The 27,388-nt window shown below is 39.0% G+C and overlaps 1 protein-coding gene across 1 annotated transcript in view; it reads left to right on the top strand.

Annotated features, from left to right (window-relative positions):
* The window catches only part of ARHGAP42 (Rho GTPase activating protein 42), a 334,877-nt gene that overhangs the window by 204,927 nt on the left and 102,562 nt on the right, over positions 1 to 27,388 (top strand). The gene's annotated exons all lie outside the window — the stretch shown is intronic.

The following is a 27,388-nucleotide window of genomic DNA, read 5'->3' as shown; positions in this document are numbered from 1 at the left end:
CTTCTCTGGCGGCTCAGCAGTAAAAAATCCGCCTGCAATTCAGGAGCTGCAGGAGAAACGGGTTCAGTCCCTGGGTGGGGAAGATCCCTTAGAGGAGGAAATGGCAACCCACTCCAGTATTCTTGCCTGGAGAATCCCATGGACAGAAGAGTCTGGCAGGTTACAGCCCATGGGGTCACAAAGAGTCGGACACAACTGAAGCAACTTAGCACACATTCACGCACGCGTGCATGTGACCTTGGTCTAAAGCCTGAGACAGATTTTGTTTTTTACCTCTGCAGTCTCTTAAGTCTTCATTCAAATGGAACTTTCTGGAGGAAACCATAATTTGAAAAGATACATGAATAATCCCAATGTTCATAGCAGCACCATTTACAATAACCAAGCCATGGAAGCACCCTAAATGTCCACCAACAGATGAATGATCAGAGAAGATATGATATATAAAACAATATGTATAATATACACACAATGGAATATTACTCAGCCATAAAGAAGAAAGAAATAATGCCACTTGTAGCAACATGGATGGACCCAGATATTATCATACAAAGTGAAGTAAATCAGATGGAGAAAGACAAATGCCATATCATTCATATGTGGAATCTAAAAAAAGGATACAAATGGACTTATTTACAAAACAGAAGTAGATCCACAGACATAGAAAGCAAATTTATGGTTACTAAAAGTGAGAGCGTGGGGAGGGATAAGTTAGGAGTTTGGGATTAACATATATATACTACTATACATAAAATAGGTAACATATATATATATATAATATAGATACCAAATAGGTAACAACCAGGACCTACTGTATAGCACAGGGAACTAGACTTAATATTTTGTGATAACCTATAAGGGAAAAGGACCTGAGAAAGAATAAACATTTATGTGTAACTGAGTAACTGTGCTGTACATCTGCAACTAGCATGACATTGTAAGCCAAGTATACTTCAATAAAAATAAACAAAACCCAAAAAAGCAAGACCTCTGATATCACAGAGTCAGCATGAGTAGCATAATTAAGCTTCCTATGTTGGAACACTACAGAATTTTTAACAAGATAAAATTGGGTGTGACCTTCAGCACACGTGTGCTTGTGCTCAGTCACTTCAGTCGTGTCTGACTCTTTGTGACCCTATGGGCAAGTGACTAAAGTCATGTTTATAACACAAGCCAGAGTTTTTATATGAAGTATATTTATCTTTTTTGAGTATTTTACCTTTGAAGCCAAGTACATATGCTCAGTTTATGGCTATGGTTTGGCACACAGGCCATTTATAAGAAGAAGGTGAAAAATCTTTATTACATCCGAAGGAGAATGTATTTAAATACTTAAGACAAGGCCAAATCAAAACCACTTACAATTGCAGGCTTTTGTTTAGGTTTCAAATACAAGCATGAACTGCTACAGAGGGTGGACACCCCTTCTCCTAAGAGTGTCATTTTAAGTAGGAATGTGATAAACTTCATCATAGATTTAACTTTCTGTTGTCCATGTGCACAGTTACACTGTATTATACAAAAACAGTCAATTCAGTGGGGAAAAATGGAGGGAGGACTCTGCAGATAAGATGATTCATTTGTTAACCGAGATTATTAAAATTTGTGGCTATGTTTGTGTAGACTCAGTCCTAGATAACAAGAAGCATGTTCTGCAACTGGACAAATATATTAAAGTAAGATCTGCCATTTTTATTCACAATGGTAAGCATCTCTCACTGATTTTATGAATAGATTTTGCTTCATACAGCTTCCTGCTGTTCTGCCTTTAGAGTAGATTTTGTGTCTTTTTCTTCTGTGTACAGTCAGTAATAAAGCCAAACCGAATGCTCTCCAGGGACTATGTGCCTTTGTTTGCATGGAGAGCCTGGTGATTTACTGGCCCTGAGGTGGAGAGATGACCTCTACAATTACTTTAGAAACCCAGTGAGAAGTGAAGTGAGCTCACTGTAGAAAGATTTTAAGCACTGAAAAAACTTGCCTTATTTGGTAAATGTGGTTAACTGGTCCCAGCTGGTAATGCTGGTGAGCTCATTGTGAGATGTACTGTCTCTTTAAGCTAAATTCTTATATATATTTTTTTAATCCATTAGAATTAGAGTGTAAAATAGTATTTGGGTAGTGTTTCTTGATGTGCTATGGACTACATCAAATCTGAAAGGACAGTATTCTATTTTGAAAATTAAAACCCAGATACACTGACACTTTGTAAATTTTCTTTATGTATTTTCTGGTCTACTGTGGTGCTTACCTTGTTTAGGCTTTGGGGCAATTTTGGTTTTAATGTTTACCTTGAAGAACAAGTCTCCTTTGGGAAGCAAATTTGTGTTTACTTTTTGGCTCTAGGGTATTTACTGTATATGCTCATGTAAGTTTACTCTGTATGTTAGAATTTTGCAATGGAATCTTTAATTGCATTTCCTTTAGTTACCCTGTAGGACTTCATGTTTAGGAAAGAAAGGCTGCAGCTTTACATGGTTTCTCCTTAAAATTCCTGCCTCAAGATTGGCTGTATCCTGAATTCGACTTTTCAGAGTCAGTTGTTTAGAGGAAAAAGGCTTTTGAGTCAGATAGACCTTGGTTTGATGTGAACTTATTAACTTTAGGACAGTTCCTAAACATTCATGACAATAAAAGGAGAATCTCATTCTTCCCAGGATTTGTGAGAGAGAATGTGTGTGAACGTGCCAGGTACAAAACTGATGCTTAATAAATGTCAATTCCCATTCATTCTGTTCCAGCAGTGGACTAATTCCAGCTTTTCCTTGGCCTCACTTTAAACTGCCTCCTTTTAGATTGTATTCATATAATCTGGCAGATCCTTTCTGCTCCTGTCATCAATTTTCTGTTTTGTAGCAGGAGAGAAAGGGTTCTTCATATTCTTCTCATTCAAACCGCTGCCCAGCAGTATCAGCTCAGAGCTTAATAGAAATCCAGAATCTTTGGTCCCACTCCAAACTTGTTGAATTAGTATCTTCATTGTAACAAGCTTTCTAGTTCATTCAAATGCACGATAAAGCTTAAAAAGCACTGCTCTGCCTCACTTCCTGGGGATCTGTGGCTCTGATGAGGTCCTCTCTATGTTGGGGATTATCCCTGGGTTTTGCAGTAATTAATTGGCTTCAGAGAGATGACTCAGGAGATATCTGTGAAAATTATTTTTCCCAGCTTGTGTGCTTAATTGTCAGTTCCGCATGTATGTGAACTTGTCTGCATGTACCACCATCATCTCTGGCTGGGTTGTAGCTGTCAGCTCCTTCAGAGAAGGGCTGTGTGTGTGTGTAAGGATATTAAGTGCTCACCAGTGTTGCTGGGGGTTTCTTCTTGGGGCAGAAGATTGCAGACTGTGGTATCACCATTCCTTTGGGTCTGATTCTTATCTTCCATCCTCAGTCCCCCAATTTACGTTTTCTGCTTAGTCACTTACATTCCTGCAGACCCTGAGGCTCATGATGTTTGGTTAGTTTTGAGTTCTCTCCTCCTTCCCGGGCTATGTTACAGGAGTTTTTTTTCTCCCTGCTTTTATTGTTGTTGTTGTTCACTCGCTCAGTCGTGGCCAACTGTTTGCAACCCCATGAACCGCAGCACACCAGGCTTCCCTGTTCATCACCAACTCCTGGAGCTTGCTCAAACTCATGTGCATTGAGTCGGTGATGCCATCAAACCATCTCATCCTCTGTCACCCCCTTCTCCTGCCCTCAATCTTTCCCAGCATCAGGATCTTTTCTAATGAGTTGGCTCTTCACATCATGTGACCAAAGTATTGGAGCTTCAACATCAGTCCTTCCAATGAATATTCAGGGTTGACTTCTTTAGGATTCACTGGTTTGATTTCCTTGCTGTCCCAAGGGACTGCTTTTCCTAACTGTTAATAATCACCCCCTTTCTCCTCTCTTCTAGCTTGCTTTGGGTCCCCTTCCTCTTCTTTGCCATTTTTTCCCCCTCTGTCTTCAGTATGGTTTTCAGGTGAGAAAATTATCTGGCAAAAGGGTTAAAAACTAAAATTTTGGGGGCTCAAATTTTAAGATCGCCTCTTAGTCTGGAGTCAGTGGGCTTTAGTAGTCACTAAACTCTCCTGCTCAACACGCAGCCTCTGAGCCAGGCTGTAATTTATCTTCCTACATGCCCACCTTCATCTCCTGACTGAGCTCCTGGAAGACAGATTATTTATTCAGTTTGATAGCTCGAGAGCTTGGCACAGAGTAAGACAGTATAAAATGTTGGTGTTGATATGGCATGTCTATTGGCTTACTAATAGCAAAATTCTGAAGACTGAGGAACTGGATGTTTGATTTGGGAGATGAAGATTGGTGATAAAAATACTTAATTAAGAACAAGGGACAGGCTTAATCCTTAGGGTCAACAGGAGGGAAGGTGGGACTCTCTGTGGGTCTTTGTGAGGTACCTGCATAGCCCTAGAGGTAAGTGTGGTTCCCTGAGTGCAGAATGTTTTTAGAAGATAATATCCAGGGTAGTTTATCCTGTCTGTACAATACTGAACATTTTGATGCTAGTAATTTTACATTTATGACAACAGTTTGTGCACGGTTGTCACCCTTAAAACTCATCCTTAATACTACTTTAGGCATAATTAGAACAAGAACTTTGTGGCTGTTCCCACTCCCGCACAGGCCCTTTCATTTTATTCACTTTGTACCGTTTAGTCATGCCTTTATGTGTGGTCCTACCACTATGTCCTCATTATAGGATATACTGTGTAGTTGCTTAGTTCCTTGATAGTAACATAAAACCTACCAACCTGGGATTGGTACTAGTTGATTTTCTGTGGTTACTATAAATTGCTCAAGTTATTGTTTCAGCAAAATTTATAACCACCATAGTAATTAAAAGTTAAAACTTGTCTTAAGAGCAGTAAGCTTTTTATTGTTGGTGGTAGGTATGCTGCCCAGGGACTTCCCCGCCATCCAGTGGTTAAGACTTCGCCTTCCAGTGCTGGGGTGTAGGTTCGATCCCTGGTCAGGGCACTGAGATCCCACATCCTTCATAGCCGAGAAACCAAAACATAGAATAGAAGCAATGTTGTTACAAATTCAATAAAGACTTAAAAACTGGTCCAGGTTAAAAAACAATATGCCACGTACATCCTTTGACTGTGAATGTCCCCAGATCCAACCCAAGGCTTTGATGCAGCCTTCTTTCTCTCAATCTGTTGTATTTATTTTTTAGGGGGCTAACATTTGAAAGTTAGAAATTCAACTTTGTAAACAATTCTATATGCCTAATAAACTGAAAAGACTTTGAAAGTAATCATTTAATGCTAGCTAGCAAATTGATACAGAAATGTTAAATAGAAGCCAAAATGGAATCATTAGATGACAAAGTCACGAAAATGAAAATGTCATTGATGAAACAAAATAGATTTATAACACTTCACTTGCCATTTCATTTGAGTTCTGTCCCCTGGTCCTACCTCTCTCAAGTTTCTTTTGCATTATGACTTTAGTGACATTTATTGTTCATATTTCAGAGGATCTCCAAATCCTTTCTGGGCACTTACCTCTCAAGAACTAACAATCAGATAAAGCAATTTGTGGATCTGAGAAATACTGAGTTATATTATGGTACAAACTGAGCTGAATCCTTCTTCAAGGCCCTGCCCCAGGAAGAATGCTAAAAGCAGCAAATCTTAAAAATGCTCAGGAAGACTGAGAGCCTGGGTGGTCATATGACGGTGACAATACGAAATTTTGGGGTTGGGTGTCATCACAGATTCAAATGAAGCCAGTTCTCCCTGCCTGCTTTTCCCTGGCAGTGAGCCTGAGCGTCAGTGTAAGAGTTACTTTCTCACTGCAGAGTATTTTTCCTTATTCACTGAGTATGTGGCACATTCAACAGTTGCTAGCTTAGATCTGGCACCACGCAAAGATGTCCTGCTTTGGTCATAGAAAGATGAGGCAGAATTTATTAGATGGTAGAGTTGGGATGTGGATTCCAATAGACTTGAAAACTCTGATTCTTCTGCTGTGCCTACGAAAATTTAGCAGCAGCTGTTTTCCTATGCCAGACAGGGCATTGGGGCAAATTAAGTTAATTCAGTGATTGGGTCCTATGATTTCACCATTTGTATTGGTGCCAGAAAGTGTAGGGAGCTAAATATGTTTTTTATGTTATCCCAGGTTGATTCCCTATAGAATCTTTCAGAATGTTTCATGTCAACTGTTGGCTTTGATTATTTATATATCACTTGCCCTGCTGCCTTAAAGCTTATGCAGAGCAAGCATCAAATTCCATTTCCCATTGAATTAGATTAAATCAATCCCGTTATTTTCACTGGAATATCAAATGCTTTTGTCCTAACTTCCACTTAAAAAACAAAAAAAGCAAAAACCTTTGTATTTGAACTTGAGTATATTTATTCAAAATTGGCTTTACGAAGTCCAATTCATAATGAGTTTCTTTGTAAAACTACATTTCTGTTAACTTCTTTAACATGTTTTGTTGTTGACTTATCACATGTAAGTACTTGGGCTTAATTATAATAAATAGAACAAAAAGTGCATTGTCTAAAACTTCAGACTGGATTTTTATAATTTTTTTGCCCAGGAATATATGCAACTGCAAGAATTAATAACATATTTTAAATCAGATAAGATGACTGGAATCAAAATGTATGTATAAATTTATGCAGGCATAGTTCAAATTCACAAATGTAGATCCTTTTCAAACTTCTACAAAAAGAACTAATTAAGTACTTTAAGTGCATTGCTTCTCTCTAAAAGCACTGTGATTTAAACAGTTCTCGATGGAGTAAGTTTAAAGCCAAGAGGACAAGTTGAGGTTTTACTTAACCTCTTTCAATGGGTAACATCTCTTGCATTAAAAGTTCTGATGGCTGCATTCTTTTTTATTTTAAAGCTTTAAAGTTGGATAACTTTGGGAAAGTTAGTATCAAAAAATACCTCTCATCGCCATCTCTTTGTGTTTTGAAAGAACCAGATGAATTTTCTAATGTGAAATGTTTTGTGAAATCTGAAGTATTATTCAACTGTTAGCTATTATTCTTTTCCATTATAATGAACTTATTTCCAGCTTGTCCTTTTTCAAAACAAGCATTTTTTTTTCTTGTGGTTTATTTTAATCTAAAAAACATAGCTATCCTACAGGGAACTGACTTTCTTGAAAAATAGTGAAGCAAAAAGTTCCTGCAGAGGCTGACTAATCATCTGTAGGGAATATGGAATAATACTTTTCTTTATAGAGTGAACTAAATGACCTCTTAGTTTTCTTCAAACTGTAGGGTTCTCTGATTGCTTAATTTTGTAAATTTTTAGAAAGATACTCCCTTTTGCTGTTCCTTGGTTTAGAAATTATCCCATGACTTTTGGGAGTAACTCTTTATTCCTTCTAATTTTTTAATGCTGGTCACAAAGAATTTGCTTTTGTATCTGGACTAATTTTACAGATCAAAATGAAAGCCATGTTCCTGTTCAGGGGTTACATATTATTTCAATGATTGATACATTATGCATTGTATTGAAAATTATAAGAAATTATATTATAAATTATAAAAAATTAATCATTAGAAATCATAAGAGATTAATCAGAGTATCTTTTTTACTAGCTGATCGACCTAAAGCCAGATTAACAGTAAGATTGTAGGTATTTGCAAGATTGTAGTAATGGTTTAACGTTTTTGAGAAGAAATAAATTGTAGCGGGCAGAACACTCAGTTTTATACTTTATGTAGATTATCCTTGATTTAGAATGAAGATTTCTTTCGGTACCATGTTAAATTGGGTAGTTTAAAAGAAAAGCACTAATTAGGAATTAGGAGACTTGGATTTTGAGTCATGGCAGCTCCCAAATGGGGTCTTACCATGTAGTCCAACCGCCTGTCTGCCACACCCTATCCAGGCCCCTCCGTTAGTACTCACCCTGTCTTCTGCTCAGGCCAGAGGCGAAGACACTCCTCAGAGGCATTCATTTCGGCTGTCCACAGCTCTGTGAGGAAGTTCTTTATTGAACATTTCAGTTGCTATGGACCTAGTCTCATTTTGAATACTGGCCACACATTGACTTCAACTGTGAAGTCCAGGTTCTTAGGAAGCTCCCCTCTGGATCTCCGTAGCTTCCCTTCTCCAGGTTCATATAGAGCTGGTGGAATCTAATCCTGTTCTCCACCATATGCCACCAGATATTATCCTACCAGATACGAAATCTCTCTCCTCACCTTCATTCAAACCCCTTGAACCCTTCTATCTTTGTTTTCCACCTTTTAAAATGAAGTTAGATGATCTCCCTGGGCCTTTTCTAGCTCAAAAAGCCCTGCCTTTCTTACGTTGTAATTTTAACATTTTCATTTGAAGCCTTTACCTAAGATGTGGGCTGTGATGCAGTATAACTGCGTGAAGTCAAGCGATAGATGCGAGACGTACCACCCAGATCCCCCTTCAGGGGAGAATTGCTGTCCCTGCTGTTGGAGTTCTGTCGTGAGCAGACACCCACGGCTGTCAGTTTCTTCCCACCTCGAGGGTCTCTCTTGGGTAAGGACACATTCAGGGAGCCCACATGCAGTGGATGATAGAAGCAGGGCCAAAAAGGCGTGGAGAGCCTGTCCAGGACAGTTGGAACCGATGATTCTAGGCTCACACTTTGTGAGCCTTGGCCTGTGTCTCGCATCACAGTTCCAATCTCTCTGTCTAGTCGTGGATAGAACCTATCTGACGGCAGTGAGCTTTATAAAACTGCTCTCTGTTACCCTCTCAAATGCCTTATCTTATTTAACAGTGCTTTTTCATTTCTTTCTTCCTTCTTTTTGTTTTTTCTTTGAAAGCTGTTTTCAGACTAATAGAACCTTGCTCAGGGTGAAAAGGGTTAAGACAGAGAGACATGGAAGTATTTTAAATAAGAAGGTACGCTTCACCGTGAAGTTTAATGCCACACATGTCATTTAGGGCTTCACTGTCTTTGACTGCCATGAAAAACAGCCTTTCCCTTTTCAATGCTTTTCTATAATTAAGCTTGACATATATCCGCAGGCTACACCAAACTTTTTGTCCATAATGATCATTTCAATCTTTGTAAAAGTGCCCTCAAAATGACAATTGAGACATATTTTAGAGAAAACTGGGATTTTATGAAGCATTGCATAGAGAAGAGTAGAATAGTTGACCTTAAACAAAATGGAGGGTGCTGTGAATGTGTGTGGGACTGTGTGCAGGTTTTGTTGTAATTGTACATATTATTTTTCCTTCTAGCACTGGCATTTTTTGGTCACTTATTAAAGTATATTTTAAGAGCCTGTGGAAATGCAAATTACCATTAGTTTCATGGCGTTTAAAAGGATTCTGTTGACTAAACAGAACCAATTTTTTGTTTTATCATAAAAAGGCTTAAAATAACATTCCAAATAGTTTACCTTTTAGAATTATAAAAATAGTTGACGCTAATTGTTTACAGAGTAAAAAGGATTTAGTAGGGTTCTTCAAAAATACGTAATATTGTAGAAGAAGCAAGAGTATATTCTTCCTGATATGAAGAAGAGTGCTGGTATATTCCGGAGAAGGCAATGGCACCACACTCCAGCACTCTTGCCTAGAAAATCCCATGGATGGAGGAGCCTGGTAGGCTGCAGTCCATGGGGTCACTAAGAGTCGGACATGACTGAGCCACTTCACTTTCACTTTTCACTTTCATGCATTGGAGAAGGAAATGGTAACCCACTCCAGTGTTCTTGCCTGGAGAATCCCAGGGACGGGGGAGCCTGGTGGGCTACTGTTTATGGGGTCTCACAGAGTCGGACACTTATCAGCAGCAGCAGCAGCTGGTATATTCAGTGGTGATGGTCACTCTGGTGTTGGTGGTATAGTTCTAATATCATCGTATTTTTATAATGTGTGAAAATCTATTGGGTGTGGTATTTTCACTTCAGAATCCAGTCTTTTATCCTCTGGGTTCCAGGGCACTTTATCAAAATTTCTATTATGGTATTTGCTATAGGAATTTTTGTTGTGCTTTATGGAAATATACATACTGAATTGTCTCCTCTATTTGAAAATAAGATCTTTGAAATAAAGCTGTGTCTTAAATAATATAGTTAGAGACCATAGTAAGTGTTTGCTGCTGCTGCTGCTAAGTCGCTTCAGTCATGTCCGACTCTGTGCAACCCCATAGACGGCAGCCCACCAGGCTCCACTGTCCCTGGGATTCTCTAGGCAAGAACACTGGAGTGGGTTGCCATTTCCTCCTCCAATGCATGAAAGTGAAAGTGAAGTCGCTCAGTCATGTCCGACTCTTAGCGACCCCATGGACTGCAGCCTACCAGGCTCCTCCATCCATGGGATTTTCCAGGCAAGAGTACTGGAGTGGGGTGCCACTGCCTTCTCCGATAGTAAGTGTTTAGTGAATGTTTAATGAATCACTGAGGTGGATGAATGTGTTAGGCAGTATGAGTAAAGTGAAGGTCAGAGAGGTTAAGAAACTTTCCCTTTGTTAGTACATTTAATAAGTGGTCTGGTCTACACTCTAGTTTTCAGATTTAATCCAGTTCTCTTTTATTATTACCCTATAGATATTTAAAGTTTTTTTTTTTTTCCTGAAAGATGAAAATCAGACTAGTCCTGACAAAGTCTGTGTGTTCTCTTCAGTCTTTTCTCACTTCTAGCAGCACATTTAGTTAGCTCATGTATGCACGCACTTTCCTCATTTCCTTGACTTAATTGTTATCCTTCCTTGTCCATCTTTCCATCTTCTGGCCATTCTTCAGAGTCCAATTTCTCAGATCTGTGTCTAGTGACAGATAGTCAAGGCCAGCTTTTAGGACTTAACCATATTCAGAAGGCTTAAAAACTTTTTGGTGTTTTCTGGCTGAAGTCAAGTCAGGAAAGGAATAGGATGGTAAGAAACAAATTTGAAGAAATAAGACACAAAATCCAAAGGATGGGGAGATGGCCCAGACTTAGGGAACTAAGCAATAAAGGTAGCACTCTGATAAAGGCAGTCCTGAGGAATCCAGAGACAGATTTTCCTCATGTGGTCACATCTTTAATTTTTTAATTGAAATGTACTTGAGGTACTGTATGATATTAGCTTTAGATGCATAACAGAGTGATTTCAACATCTAAACACATTATGAAATGATCAAGAGAAGTCTACTAACCATCTGTTTCTGTATAAGGTTACTACAGTGTTATTGGCCTTATTCCTTATGCTGTTACATTATATTGCTGTGACTTAATTATTTCATGACTGGAAGCTTGTACCTCTTAGTCCTCTTCAGTTGTTTGCCCAGCCCCCTACCACCTTCCCTATGGCACCACCCATTTTGTTCTTTGTATCTGTGAGTCTTTTTAAATTTTGTTTGTTTTGTTTTATAGATTTCACATTTTAGTGTGGAACCCTCAATATCTTCCCATGTTCTTGCAAAAGGCAGGATTTCGTTTTTTATGGCTAAGTGAGACCCGGGTTCGATCCCTGGGTCAGGAAGATCCTCTGGAGAAGGAAATGGCAACCCACTCCAGTACTCTTGCCTGGAAAATCCATGGTCGGAGGAGCATGGTGGGCTACAGTCCATGAGGTTGCAAAGAGTCAGACACGATTGAGCAACTTCAGTTCACTTCAATATTTTATTATATATTTATATGACATATATACATGCTTCCCAGTGGTTCAGTGGTAAAGAATCTACCTGCCAGCTCAGGAGATGCAGGAGGCTTGGGTTGAATCCCTGGGTCAAGAAGATCCCCTGGAGGAGGAAATGGCAACCCACTCTAGTATTCTTGTCTGGAAAATTCCATGGACAGAAGAATCTGGTGGGCTACAGTCCATGGAATTGCAAAGAGCCAGACACAACTGAGCACACACACACACGCACACACACACACACATATACACATACACATACATACACACACACTGATCTTTATTTGTGTATTAATGGACACTAAGAGTTCTTCCACACCTTGGCTATTATAAGTAATGCAACAGTAAACATTGTGCCTATATCTTTTTTAATTAGTACTTTTGTTTTCTTCAGGTGAATACCCAGATGTGAAATTGCTTGATCATATGGTAGTTCTATTTTGAATTTTTTGAGGAAACCTTATACTATTTTCTATCGGGGGCTGCACCTATTTGTTATTACCAACAGTGCCCTAGCATTTCCTTTTTCTCCACATTCTCACCAACACTTGTTATTTGTTGTCTCTTTGATGATAAGTCCTCCTAAAAGGGGTGAGATAATATGTCATTGAGACTTTGATATGCATTTCTCTGATAATTAGTGACGTTGAGCATCTTTTTATGTGTCTTTGGCCATTTCTGTGTCTCCCTTGGAGAAATGTCTATTTAGATCTGCCCTTTTTAAAGTCAGATTTCTTTTTAATACTGAATCGTATGAATTCTTTATATATTTTGGATATTGACTCCTAATCATATATATTATTTGCAAATATCTTCTCCCTTTCAGTTGGCTGCCTTTTTGTTTTATTGATAGTTTCCTTCTCTGTTAAAAAGCTATTTAATAGTTTGATCTAGTCCCGTTTGGAGGCAGATTAAAAAATATATTGCTATGACCAATGTGAAAGAGTGTACTGTTTTCTTCTAGAAGTTTCATGATTTCAGGCCTTATGTTTAAGTCTTTAATCCATTTGAATTTATTTAAAATCATTCATTTATGTGTAACTCTTTTATATGTATCTGACTGGCTTTCCCAGGGTTCTCTGATTACTCTGGTTAGGAATTGCATACTATACTGAATAAAAGTGGTGAGACTGGCCACTCTCATCTTGTTTCTGATCTTAAGAGGAAATGCTTTCAGCTTTTTGTGGTAAAGTATGATGCTCATTGGGGGCTTGTCGTATTTGGTCTTGCATGTTCTTCTTTTCTTAGTTCTTTTAGGTGTAAGGTTAGTTTTTTAATTTTTTTTATTGTTGTTGTTTCCTGAGCTAGGCCTGTGTCACTATAAACGTCCTTCTTAGAACTGCATTTTCTGTATCCCATAGATTTTGGAACATTGTGTTTCTGTTTCATTTTCATTTACCGCAAGGTTTTTTTTTTTCTTTCAAGATAATTTAAAATTTTCTCTTGGTTTCTTCAGTGACATATTGGTTGTTTAGTAGCATATCTTTTAGACTCCAGATGTTTGTGCTTTTTCTCCTGTAGTTGATTTCCTGTCTTATACCATTGTGGTAAAAAAGGATGCTTGTTATGGGTGCACTCTTAAATTTACTTAGACTTGTTTTGTGGCCTAGCATGTCATTCATCCTGGAGAATGTCCCATGGGCACTTGAATGTCATTCTGGATGAAATATTATTGAATGGAATGTTCTATAGATATCTATTAAGTTGATCTGGTCTAATGTGTCATTTAAGGTCCCTTGCCCCTTTGGGTAGGACCTCTGCTGCTGTGCTGTCTCACCCATGCGTCAGTCACTGACCTGGGAATGTGTGTCCTGACTAGACCACCTCTGTCTCCCTCCTGCCTATCTCACCATAACTCCATCTGTTGCATCTTTAGCTGGGGAGCACCTTTCTGCTGGTCTTGGGTCATTCTCACAGACAGTGGTGGGAGGTAGGTCAGGGCTGCTCTCACTCTGCCATTCTGACCCCGCCACTTGCTGCTGTTTCTTCTGAAGGTCTGTGTTTTTGCCTCCACTGATGGCCCTTCATGATTTAAAGCAGCTCTGCAGCCAACACCTGATTCTTGGTGTTCCACTTCCCCCAGGTTTCAGGCCGGCGATCTTTCAAAAGCTCTTCTATGTTTATGTCTTTTCATGGTTTAAAGGTCTAATTGGTTTTTGATGACTCTATATTATCCTGTAAGTTCCATAAGTACCGAGTATTCATTATGTGCTGCAAACTATATTGGTTTGTCCAAAAAGTTTGTTCTGGTTTTTCTCTAGGATGTCACACCCAAAAGAACTTTTTGGCCAACCCAATACTAAATAATTTACAAGAGGTTGCCTCAGTTACTTTTTTTAAGGACTTCTTGAACGTAAAAGAGAAATTGTTAGTCTCTCAGTCACATCCACCTCTTTGCAACCAGCCCACCAGGCTCCTCTGTCTATGGAATTCTCCAGGCAAGAATACTGGAGTAGGTTGCCATTCCCATCTCCGGGTAATATTCACAACCCAGGGATCGAACCCAGGTCTTCTGCATTACAAGCAGAATCTTTACCATCTGAGCCACCAGGAAGCTGAAGGACTTCATAGCTAGCACTATTTTTATTTCTAGTATACAGATGAGGAAAATTGAGAAGTAAAATCACCTGTTAAGGCTTCCATAGCTATTAAGCAGTAGAATCAGGATTTGGAAGCAGACTGTATGATTTATCACTAAAGGCTGTGCTCATAATATATTATATGGTATAGATATAATATACTATTTTTATGTAATATTATTTTTTAATCAATAAGACAGATTTTAATGGTTTTGAAGTAAAAATTTTGTTTAAATGCTACCTGAACTATCCTTGTGTTCTGTGCCTCTGGCAAAAACTAGTATTTTATTAATTTTAGATCAATTTTACTCTTTCATAAACTCCATTGCTGAGCAATGGGATACCCTATTATCAAGGATACTAATTAAAATAATCTAGTATCTAGAAGTCTTCTGGGGAGGTGGGTATATGGCAGTGTGTTTTTCAAGAAAGAGCTCCAAGTCTTTGAGGGCTGCACCTGCTTCAGAGCTGTGTCATCTCATCACCGTGGTTCTCTCCAAGAGAGATGTTGTGGTTGATAATGAGAGGGCTCTTAGCATCTCAGGGCAGACAAGGTAAATGAATGGTGGCATCTCTCCCTTATCCACAACTACTTCCTGGCTTTGAGATTATTTTTTGGATGAATCTGATTCTTCTGAGGCATATGAGACTGATGAGAAGGAATGATACTCTTCTGATGTGTGTAGTTTTCCTATACCACCAAGCAGCTCATTTTTATACTACCTGCAGAATAGTGTCAGATCCCACAGGTTAAGGGTTCAGTCCTACAAATCTGTAGCATCCACCCACCCCCCGCCCCGATCCCCAGACACCAATGGCAAGTTCAAATTGTCACTTCTGCTTCTGACTGACTCACTGTAAGTGGGAGGTTCCCACAATCCTCTCCTTGAATTTTAATAATTGTCTAGAACAGTTTACAGAACTGAAAGAAGCATTGTACTTACTATATGACTCATGAATACAATTCAGGAACAACCAGATGAAAGAGATGGGTAGGATAAGTCATATGGGAATGGATGCAGAGCTCCCATGCTCTCCTAGAACCTCTACAAGTTCACAAACCCTGATGCTCTCCAAACCCTGTCATTGTTAGGTTTATGGAGGCATCATAACTTAGGCATAATTGATTGCATCATTGGCTGTTGATTAAACTGAATCTCCAGGCCCTTTACCTTTCCTGGAGGTGCAGGGTGGGGGAAAGATGGTGGAATTGAAAGTTCCAACCCTCTAATCACCTAGTTGGTTCCACTGACAACCAACTTCCATCTTTGGGCGCTTTTCGGAAGTCACCTTATTAACTTAAACTCAGGTGTTAATGAAAGAGATGTATTATGAATGTCAAGATATATTTATCATTTTTATCACTTGGGAAATGCCAGGGGTTTTTGGAAGCCCTGTATCAGAAATGGGAATGAAGACTATATATTTCTTATTATAAATCATAATATCTCAACTCTTAGCCCCTCCCCCCCCAAAAGAAAGTACTTACTAAAATATGACTTTATTTTAGTTCCAAGCAAATATTTCATAAGGCTTTTATCCACAGAAGAATCAAGACCAAAAATCATTATAGCCTGTAGCAAATTCCTTTTCTTTTCCTGTCCTTGTCTCTTCTGAACTCAGTCCCCCAGTTGACTCCATTTATATATATTTCTCAGACACTTTGGTCTAAAAACATTTACTGACCTTCTACATGGCAGGTAGATATTTTTCTTAGACTTGAAAGTACAAAGATGAGTATGTTGTAGCAAATAACTCAAAGTCAGTAACTACTGATGGGTGAAATAGAGACAGTGTACATATGTGTACATGTGTGCATGCACAGTCAGTGTACATATGTGTACATGTGTGCATGCCCAGTCACTTCAGTTGTGTCCAACTCTTTGTGACCCCAAGGACTGTAGCCCACCAGGCTTCTCTGTCCATAGAATTCTCCAGGCCAGAATGCTGGAGTAGGTTGCCATTCCCTCCTCCAAGATATCTTCCTGACCCAGGGATTGAAACGGCATCATCTGCCTCTCCTGCATTCCAGGTGGGTTCTATATCCACTGCTGCTGCTGCTGCTGCTAAGTCACTTCGGCTGTGTCCGACTATGTGTGACTGCATAGACAGCAGCCCACCAGGCTCCCCGGTCCCTGGGATTCTCCAGGCAAGAACCCTGGAGTTTGTCATGATAAATGCTGGGTTAGAGGTATATGCATATGGAAGGACTGATGCTGAAGCTGAAGCTCCAGTATGTTGGTCATCTGATGTACATAGACGACTCATTGGAAACGTCCCTGATGCTGGGAAAGATCAAGGGCAGAAGGAGGGCATCAGAGGATGAGATGGCTGGGCAGCACCACTGATTCAATGAGCATGAACTTGGGCAAACTCCAGGAGATGATGAGGGACAGGGAGGCCTGGTGTGCTACAGTCCATGGGGTCACAAAAAGTTGGACATGGCTGAACAATAACAGAGCTATACGTAAGCACATAATGCTTTGTGGACACAAAAGGCACTTGATATAATATGGAAGTCTAGTCTCTGGAAAGGTAATCCCTGAGGTGAATCGAAAGATGAGTGAGAGTTTGCCAGGGAAGACGGGCCTTTTGGGCAGAACAGAGCATAGCAAAGCAGGCAAGAGGTGATGATGGTTTGTGGGTGGAACTTGAGGTCTGCTGGTGTTACCAGAACATGAAATATGAAGTTGGAAGTGTTGGAGATGAAATCAGAGAGCTATGTCGGTGCTGCATTACCAAAGGTCATTTGCTTTGCCAAGAGTGGACTTTTTTTTATGTAGTTTTGGGAAAATTTACCTAGGGAAATGTGATAGTAAAAATTGTGTTTTAGATTAATTATTCTAACTGAAATATGGATAACCAGTAGGGACAAGAATACCATCTGCAGGAAGACCAGGTCAGTGCTAATTAGTTGGAAGTTTAGCTGGGAGATCTGACGGCCCTAAATTATTACAGTTATTTGAAATCTACAAGGGGAAGTTTTGAAACATACTTTGAAGGCAAAAATCATAGGTAGGGCACATGGATATGGGTGTTTAGGGAAAGGGAGCAATCTGAAGATTTCCTGTCTTAATTCTTAGACAAAGCTGTGTTTTTCCCCAACTTTGTGTTCGTTCACACGTGCTGACACCCCTCATGTCTATACAGTCACCAAGTCATGAGTGATTTCCTGAATTAGTACCTTGGTGCTTACTCCTGTATTTTTTTTTTTTTAATTCAGGCCCCCGTTATTTCTTGGCTCTACTTCCACTCTCAAATGCTTCTTTCATTTTGCTGCCAGAGAAATATCACTAAAAATAAATCTGATCTTTCTCTCTCCCTAAGTTCAGTTTAGCTGCTCAATCATGTCCAACTCTTTGTGACCCCATGGACTGCAGCACGCCAGGCCACCCTGTCCCATCACCAACTCCCAGAGCTTGCTCAAACTCATGTCCATCGAGTTGGTGATGCCATGTCATCCTCTGTTGTCCCCTTCTCCTGCCTTCAATCTTTCCCAGCATCAGGGTCTTTTCTAAATAGTCAGTTCTTTGTATCAGATGGCCAAAGTATTGGAGTTTCAGCTTCAGCGTCAGTTCTTCCAATGAACATTCAGGACTGATGGCCTTTAGGATGGACTGGTTGGATCTCCTTGCAGTCCAAGGGACTCTCAAGTGCCTTCTCCAACACCACAGTTCAAAAGCATCAATTCTTTGGCACTCAACTTTCTTTATAGTCCAACTCTCACATCCATACGTGACTACTGGAAAAACCATAGCTTTAACTAGATGGACCTTTGTTGGCAAAGTAATGTCTCTGCTTTTTTATGCTGTCTAGGTTGGTCATAGCTTTCCTTCCTAGGAACAAGCATCTTTTAATTTCGTGGCTGCAGTCACCATCAGCAGTGATTTTGGAGCCCAAGAAACCTCCCTCCAAATAAAAATCTACAAATGATATAAAGCGTAGTTTTAAGGGTCTAAAACTTTTCAGCATGTGCAAAAATCTTATTCTTTGGTGCCATGATTTAACTCCCAAATAGCCTCTTTGCACTTTTATGTAGTCAAATAATTTTTGGTCCTGACCCAGGTCTTGATTTACATTGATTGTGCGCTGGTCCCCTTTGTCTGACTAGTGCATTTTATTTTTTGCTTTGCTTTGTCTCTTTACCCCTAAACTATTCGGGCCTTAAACATACACAGTAGGTCTTGCTCATGTTTGTCCCCTAGAGACGTAATTGCTCATTATTCATTGAATGAATAAATCAGAGTGTTTGGAAGGGAAGGGTAGCCTTTCCTAGATCATTGCTAGAGAAAAGCAGTAAAGAAAAAAAATGTATATAATAAAATGCCCTGAACCAAAAGCCCTATGTAATGTGGGCAGAGGCTGAACAAGGTGCCGCAACAGAAGTACCTGAAAGATATGCTTTTCATCGTTCGTGTTTTTGAACTAGCATGGTGGGGCCAGCTAGCTGTGTCCTCAGAGTAACCTGTTGCTCTGAAAACAGAAACTTTGTGGCTCCTGATCTGCATCAGATTGTAACCAATAGCAGTCAGTTTCTTGAATATTCTGCTTACTAATTGGTAAGTTGTTTTATATTGATTGATTCAGGCTATAAAAAAAAGTGATGCTGTAGGCTTATCCCTGATTCAGTCCTGTGTTTAGAAAGTGTGATAAAAAGAAGTCATTTTTGTAAATATAAATGGAACTGATTATGTATAACCTCTGTCTAGAACCAAGTGAAGAAGAAAATAATATTCTCAGAGAAGGACTTGTAATTGCTTCTAGACAAGTCTTAAAATACCAGGGTTCTAGTCAGTCACCATAATTCCCTTGTACTGTCAAGTTAGCTATTGATTTTCTCTGCCTGTAAAACAGAAGCACTTTTTTATCTCTGGCTTTCCATGTAAACCCTGTGACGGAGCTCTCAGAAAGAAGATTCCTGGCCCGCTCAGTCCTATTTATTAGTTGTTAGTACCTCATGTCTACCAGCATCATCAGATATACTAAGTACTTGAAAAATGCTTCCCTATGACTAACCTAAATAACTCAGGTGTAGTTCATTTTCTTCTGCTGTTTCCTTAACTGGAGTTGGAGAGCAGGTGGCTACTATGTGAAATACTCAGATTTTACAAGCAGCTGGAAGAATTTGTACATTATTTCCTTCACCTTGGGTTTCCCTCCTGTGCTCATCCCTCCAGGATGCCAGAAGCGTTTGAATAACGTGGTTTCAGGTCAAGGGATCATTTTATAAGAAATGACAGAATCCCTTTTCAACCAATGCCACTCTTTAGAGAACATGTAGCAGGATGTGTGTGTATGTGTTTCTTTATGGGATTACATTAGGGCTTTTTGAGTCTTAGGGTTTTAAATTGTACCTTTAGGCTGTTCTAAATTTATTTTATTCAACTTAAATTTATTGAACTTAAGGTTGGACTTATGGTAAAGAGAGAGGATATTTGGAATCTTGTTGTTGTTCAGTCGCTCAATTATGTCCGACTCTTTGCAACCCCATGGACTGCAGCACGCCAGGCTTCCCTGTCCATCACCAGCTCCCGGAGTTCACTCAAACTCATGTCCGTCGAGTCAGTGATGCCATCCAACCATCTTTTTCTCTGTCGTCCCCTCGTCCTCCTTGGACTCTGAGAGAGAACAAATAGATAACTCCTATTCTTAGCCTTTGCACTAAAATGACCTTTTTATAAACTCTAAGTGTATTGTGAATAATATACAAAGTAGATTTGGTTGGGCTAAAACATTCCTTTTCACTAATTTGGAAGGACCACAGTGAATAACTCAAAGGCTATCAAATAAGAGTTAAGGGGAGAGAAAACTTGGAATCAAAAATAATTGACAGAGCGCACAGATGGCTACTCTTTTAATTTAACTCACTGAAAGAAAATTGTGTCCTTTGGTATAAAATTTAACTTCCTTTGAGAAGTAAGTATTTTTGGATATTAAATCTATGAAAATTATAATACCTAAATATTTCTGTTGATTTGCATGTTAATAGTTAGAAGAACAGAGAAGGCGATGGCACCCCACTCCAGTACTCTTGCCTGGAAAATCCCATGGACAGAGGAGCCTGGTAGGCTGCAGTCCATAGTGTCGCGAAGAGTCGGACACGACTGAGTGACTTCACTTTCACTTTTCACTTTCATGCATTGGAGAAGGAAATGGCGACCCACTCCAGTGTTCTTGCCTGGAGAATCCCAGGGACAGTGGAGCCTGGTGGGCTGCCGTCTATGGGGTCGCACAGAGTCGGACATGACTGAAGTGAATTAGCAGCAGCAGCAGCAGCAGCAGTTAGAAGAAATAATGATATAAATTCATATTAATCAATTTTGGAGATTTTGCAGCTGCAAAACTAAACTTTTAGAAATTACTTTTGCTAATTCTATTTGGTAAGCTCCCTGATAAAGAATAATTCTATTTCATAAATCACACTCTATGTACACTTGGTGGGAAAATTTAATTTAGCTTTCTTCATTGTTCATTTTAACATCTTGGTTGTTCTAATGCTCAAAACTAGACCGATTGTCATTAAAAATATTTGTTAATTATTTCTTGAGAAATAGTGAATTACTCCACGCCTGGGAATTAAGCTCACATTTTACTAACCAAAGTCTTTTAGTTTTTCTGTTATTTGATAAATGAGAAAGAGTTAAGCATTGTTTGTGAGTGATGTTTTTCAGTTTTAGCACAATTGCATTCCATTAAAAATAAAAGAGAATTCTTAGTTATCCGCTCTTCTACTTCTATGATCTGAAGAAGTGGCTAAATGTATTCTGCCAAATAGTCCTTCAGGGTATTTCGGTTTAATAGCATCAGGTTTGACCAGCCCTCCCCTCGTTGGCATCGTTATAAATATGGTCTAAACTTCAGGGAGCTGTAGGAATGGTAACTTTGGTAATGTCGCAAGAGGTGACGCTGACTCTAGACTACACAGACTACGTCTCACAAGTGTGCTCATCGTGTTTACAGGATGAAACAGAGAGACTGCTTGTTTATAAAGCAGAAGTGATATGTAGCTGTTTAAACTTCAGTCACAAACAGCACTGCGTGCTCAGTCCACGCAGTGAAGAGTATATTTTTGTGAATGAAAATTGAGATTTATTCTGAAGTTTGTGGCTTAAGTCACGTGGCTTGAAAGTAGCCAAGTAGTAGCAGTACCCCCTGGCCTCCACATTTAGCTGCCGAGTGGACGCCTTCCAGCGCTGGCAGCCTGCGGTGCTTTCTCTGCTTCCTTTAAGCTCTTCATGTTCTTGGCAATTAGTGTGACATTTTGAGGACTGGCTCTTATTTCTTTGGGGTATAAAACCCCAAGTTCAATAAGACTAAGGTGCAACTAAGATTATAGTAGCTGAAAATGAATGGGTAGCTATTTCTTACTAATCCCTACCTTCCCGACTGCTGATATTGATCTTTTTATATCAGGGATTGTTTGCCAGCTGTCAGGCCCATGCCATCAATGGCCATCCCTCCGAGGTGGTTCTTTTGGTGGGTATACCTAGGAAAAGCTTTATGTAGAGCAATGCAGGAGAAATAATCATGTTTGTGTTTTCAGTAACTGAGCGCTTCTTTATAAGCTACTTGCCTCCAGAATGTTTAAGCTGAAGTCATTGAGTCTGTTAGGCGACAGATAAGATGACCAAGGCCCCAGAGTTATTCAGTGTTCCAGGTAATACGGTTGGTGATCAGTTCTAGAGGATGGCCATGATTATGTGCCAGTGGTTACAGAATGGGCTGGTTATAATTCGTTCACTCGGCAGTTACCCATCGAGACTTCTCTACGGGGAAATACCGTATTAGCTGATAGCCTAGTAAAGGATTTGTCAGCCTCCACACTATTAACATGTTGGGCTGAATCAGTCAGTCAGTATCTCTCTCTCTCTCTCTGACTCTTATCTCCTTGTCTTTCCACTCATCTGGGTATCCTAGGGAAGTCCTTCAGTCTGGCTGTTGAAATTAGACCTTTAGGCAGAAATACCTGCAATAATAACTTTTTCGTGGACCTGTTCTCATGAATGTACAACTCTTTTTAAGAGATGAACCTAATGTTGGAAGTCAAGGAAGGCAGAGCGGAGGAAATGGAAAGGACCTATTCTGCAGTGCCCAATCAGACCCTTTTCTTCCTTTGTGGCAGCAAAGGTTGAGGGAAGAGCACCGGGCATTTCTGGGAGGCTCTGGAAGCCACCCCCACTACAACGCATCTGCTCCTATTCTTCAACAAAACTTAACTCACATAGACACATGTCCTTGGTAGGAGATTGGGAAATGTATTCTTTATTTGTGGCCGCTGTGTGCCCTGCTATAATCTGGGGTTCTATTACTGTGAAAAATGATGGCACGCAGCCAAAAAGGGCTTTTGATAAAAGAAATTTAGAATTCCATGAATTCTGCACGCAGGAGAGGGCTGTTCCAAGCTTGGACTCATGTGACTAATGCTTTGACCTTGACCAAGGCACTTCAATCCCGTGGAGGGTGGGGATCATTTTCTTTTAAAATGTTAAAACTGAGCAGTTGTGTTAGTTATGCTCATGTTGAGAAAGATCTTATAGTTTAGTCTGAACTCCACCCTTCTGCTGTTTGAGTGGCCTATGGTTAATTTCCATGAACCTCTTTTTTCCACTGTATAACTTGGGAGTCATGATAATGCACTCTTTCTTTCCTGTTTATAAACATGATCTTCTTGAAAACCCTCTGATAGTGAAATATACAAAACAGGCTCAAGAGAAGGTTGTGAATGAGTCTGCAAATCCCTTGAAAATGTTATACTTTCATTATCTAAAATTGCAAATATAGCACCCTCAATAAAGATAAAATCTTATATCTGCATCTTAGGAATGTGTGTGTTGTTGTTCAGCACGGTTTATGCTCTTCCCAGACCCTTGGGGTTTGCTCAGAAGAGAACTCTGGCAGAGGACTATCGCTTCTTATTCCTCATAAGCGATGCACAGCCTTCTGGTGGTGTTGGCCCTTCCCCATCCTGTCTGGACCCTTTATGGAGCGCCGGGGGGGTGGGCCTTGGGTTCTGGCCCCTCGCACAGCTGTTGAGCAAGCAGATGACAGTCCAAAAAGGACTCAGGAGAGTTCTTATCCATGGGGCAGATGTTGACCAATTAGAAAGCGGCAGGTAAACCCTCGCTTACCCAACTGAAATGTCCAGAGGTGTCTTGGTTTTGTGAAACCTGAATGAAGGTGTGCCTTATTGCATGAGCAACTGGCTGTTTCTCCTGCTTCTGCAGTTAGTTCAGGAATAAATGCTTATATTTTCCTTCCTCCTTTCCTGTCTCTCTTCCCTTTTTCTCTACTCCTGCTCTCCATGGATTGCATGCAAGCTGTAGCAGGCAAGCTTTGCCTCTGGCTCTGTTTTCTAGGAATGTTGCACTAAAAAAGTACAATATTAGCATAATATGTGAAATTAAATTCTACTTGCTCGGACTTTCACCCTGGAAGTTCAGGAAAGACACCTCTCTCTGTTTCAGTCAGATGCAGGCTTCTCATGAGCATGCTCTTTCGTGTCAGTCTTTTGTACCCAGGTTAGTTCTTCCTTACATGTTATCAGTGCTTTTTGTTTCTTTAACTGAATATTTAATTTCATTCTCCAAGGTCTCTGTCAAGCAAGAAGAAGAGAAATTTGAATGTGGGTGTAAAGCAGAGCTTTGTGTTATTTTTAATTAAGAAATCCCTATATTCACTCAGAGTAATTTTCCAAACTTTCTGTCTGGAGTGTGTTCCACTCACCCTGCCTGGAGTTTGCTCAGTTGTGTAACTTAGTTTTATCCATGATGTCATGCCAGAGCCCATAAGATTATAGTGACTCCAAGTACTATCCCACCCAATCCCAGTGCGCTCTGTCCTCACACAGCCCAAGAGACAGTTAACAATCAAACATCATCAGAAACTGTCAGCAGCATTCTCTGTCTCTCCCATTTGTCTAAAGTGGCATTATAAGTTCCTCCTCCGCTTCCCACTCTTTCTGTTTCTCGTCTTTTTTCCCCTCTTTTTCCCTATTCCATCCATTTGTTTTCTTTAATGTTTTTCAGTCCAGCAATTTTCCCTATAAGCATTGACTTTGCTACATCCTACACATTTTAACGTTTAATCAGTTCAAAATGCTTTTTATAAAATCTCTTTCATATTTCTTTAACCCATGTGTCATTTAGAAGCTTGTTTAATCTCTAAGTATTCTGTGATTTTCCAGCTATCTTTCTGTCATTGATTTCCAGCTTATTTCATGGTGCTCTGAGAATGATTTTTATTATTTTAAATTTGCTAAGATATGGCCCACAGTGTAGTTTGTGTTGGTAAATGTTCCATGTAAGCTTGAGAAGAATGTATAATCTCTCTTCTTAAATGATCAGCATTAGGTCCAGTTGGTTGATAGTGCTGTTGAGTTCAGCTGTGGTCTCACTGATTTTCTACCTGTTGGATCTGTTCATTTCTAGTAGATGGGTGTTACAGTCTTCATCTATGTCAGTGGATTTACCTATTTCTCCTTGAAGTTCTGCCAGTCTTTCCCTCACATATTTGAAGCTCTGCTCTTATGCTCTGCATACACTTTGATGTATGCATATTAAGAATTATTATTGGCTTTGAAGAACTGACCTTTTAAGCGTTAGGTAATCCTCTTTCTTTATCCCCAATAGCTTTCATTGTTTTGAAATCTGATCTATCTGACATTAATATAGCTACTCCTGTTGTCTCTTTTTTAGTGTTAGCAAAGTTTATCTTTCTTTGTGCTAAATGAATATGTGTCTTTACATTTCAAGTTGGTTTCTGATAGAAAACATGTAGTTGAGGCTTGTTTTTTGGATTCACTATGACCATGTCTATGTTTTAATTGGTGGATTTTGACCATTCACTCTCAAAGTGATGATTGATATAGTTGGATTAATATCTACCATATTTGCTGTTGTTTTCTACTTTTTGTCTTTGTTCTTTGTTCCTTGTTTTTTTCTTCCATTATTTTTCTGCCTTTTGTGATTTTAATTGGGTACTTTATATGATTTCATTTTCTCTGCTTTCTTACTGTATCAATTATACTTTTTAAAAACATTTTTTAATGATTGCCCTAAAGTGGCATTATAAATTCCTCCTCTGCTTCCCACTGTTTTCCATTTCTTATCTTTTTTTCTCTTTTTCCCTATTTCTTCCATTTGTACATTTACAAATTTGTACATTTGAAATGTACATTTACAACTAATCCAAATTCACTTTAGATATAATGTTGCACTGTTTCACAGGTAGTGTAAATACTTTAACAAAATTCCTCCTGTCCTTGTACCATTGCTGTCATTTATTTCACTTATACATAAACACACATATATACATAAAGGAAGGGGAGACCTTTTTTTTAGAGTGAATAGTTACCTTTAAATTTTGCATAAAAGTCTCTGTTCCCAATTGCATTAGTGTAATTACAAAATGCATATTGATACATTTGTATACATTGAATATTTTCTCCAGATTTTTTAAAGACACATCCCTCCTGGGACTCTAATCTTAACTGCTGCTTTAAAGTTCATAGGTTTATTTGTCTGTCTGTTTTCATGGAAGGTCATATTACCATTTTCTTGGGAATTTTTTTTGCCTCTTTGAACTGTTGTTTTCCTAGATCTCATGTCTTGATTTTTTTGGTTTATTCCATCATTTTAGTTGATCCTTAGTATCCTTTGGAAAAATGGTACAAAGTTTTAGATATTAATAATTTTGAGACCCTGTATGTTTGTAAATATTTTTATACTACCATGAATCTAGATTGACAATTTGGATATAGAAATCAGAGTTGGAATTCACTATTTCTCAGAGTTTTAAAGGCACTGCACCTTTGTTTTATAACTTCCTGTGATGTTATTGTGAACTCATTGGTTTCTGATATTTATTTGACCTCTGTATTTAGATTTTTGTTTTTAATCATGGTTTTATAATAGTGTATGATATATCTTGCAGATATTTTCTCATTTATTGTGCTTTGTATATATTGTGTCATTTTAATATGGATACTTTTTTTTATTAGTTCTAGAAATTTTCATGATTTTTTTTTTTTTTTGTAATTCCTCCCTTCATTGTCCTTTCAGTACTTCTGTTAGTCAGAGGTTGGGTTTCCTGATTAATCTCCTAATTCTCTTATCTTTTCTCATCTCTTTTCTTTTTTAGTTCCCAACTCTTTTGTTTTATTCTTTCACTCATACCTCATTCACATGTTCTTTCTTAGACAGCAACCATTCTCTTAAGTTTAATGTGTATATATTTGTCTTACAAAATTGATATTATTTTTCTATTCATGACTTCAATTTACGTAAATGATTTTGTGTGACGTACCTATTTTTTGTTTTGTGGTTTTCACTCAGAATTATGTTTTAAGGTCCAGCTACTTGTAGTACTTACTTCATGCCTGCCACTTTGTGGTATGCTTCTAATGCGTTTATATTCACCAGTAAATACCCTGGCTATCTTCCTGTTCCAGACGGATCCTCTTTCAGGTTTCCTTATGGACTTTTCTTTGAGGATATTTTTGGGATGTGCACCCAGAAACTTGTTTTTAAGTCACGCATATAAACCACTTAGAAATGTTGAATGCAACATTTCTCTTTAGAAAAGCTGTACCTGTACCCCTTTATGAGTTCCTGTGTTTCCACCATATGTGAGTTCCTATGTTTCCACATGCATTCAATCTGTTATTCACCTTTATAACTCTTGCCAACCAATATCTGATACATATAATGTGATATCTCAATATTTTAATTTGCTTTCCTCTTAATTATTAATGAGTTTGAAAAACTCCATATATGCTTGTTACCCTTTTGACTATCCTCTTCTGTTGGTTATCCCTTCATATCCTTCATCTATATTTTTATCTGTTTGTTTTTCTATCTTTTCATTTTTTAAAAGTGAAAGTGAAAGACGCTCAGTCATGTCTGACTCTTTGAGACCCCATGGACTATAGAGTCCATGGGGAATTCTCCAGGCCAGAATACTGGAGTGGGTAGCCTTTCCCTTCTCCAGGGGATCTTCCCAACCAAGGGATGGAATCCAGGTCTCCCACATTGCGGGTGGATTCTTTACCAGCTGAGCCACCAGGGAAGACCCATTTTGTAGGAGTTCCTCATATAGGTAAATATGAAAGCTTTGGCTCTTAGGAATCTGGTCACCTGGTGGTGGTAGTGCAAGATAATTGGAATGGGGACGATGTGGTGAATTATATTGGCCTAACTCTGCAGAAG

Source organism: Oryx dammah, unplaced genomic scaffold (assembly GCF_014754425.2).
Source record: "Oryx dammah isolate SB20612 unplaced genomic scaffold, SCBI_Odam_1.1 HiC_scaffold_17, whole genome shotgun sequence".
NCBI lineage: Eukaryota > Metazoa > Chordata > Mammalia > Artiodactyla > Bovidae > Oryx > Oryx dammah.
The sequence above is the reverse complement of the archived record's forward strand: the minus strand, read 5'-3'. Positions and strand labels throughout refer to the sequence as shown.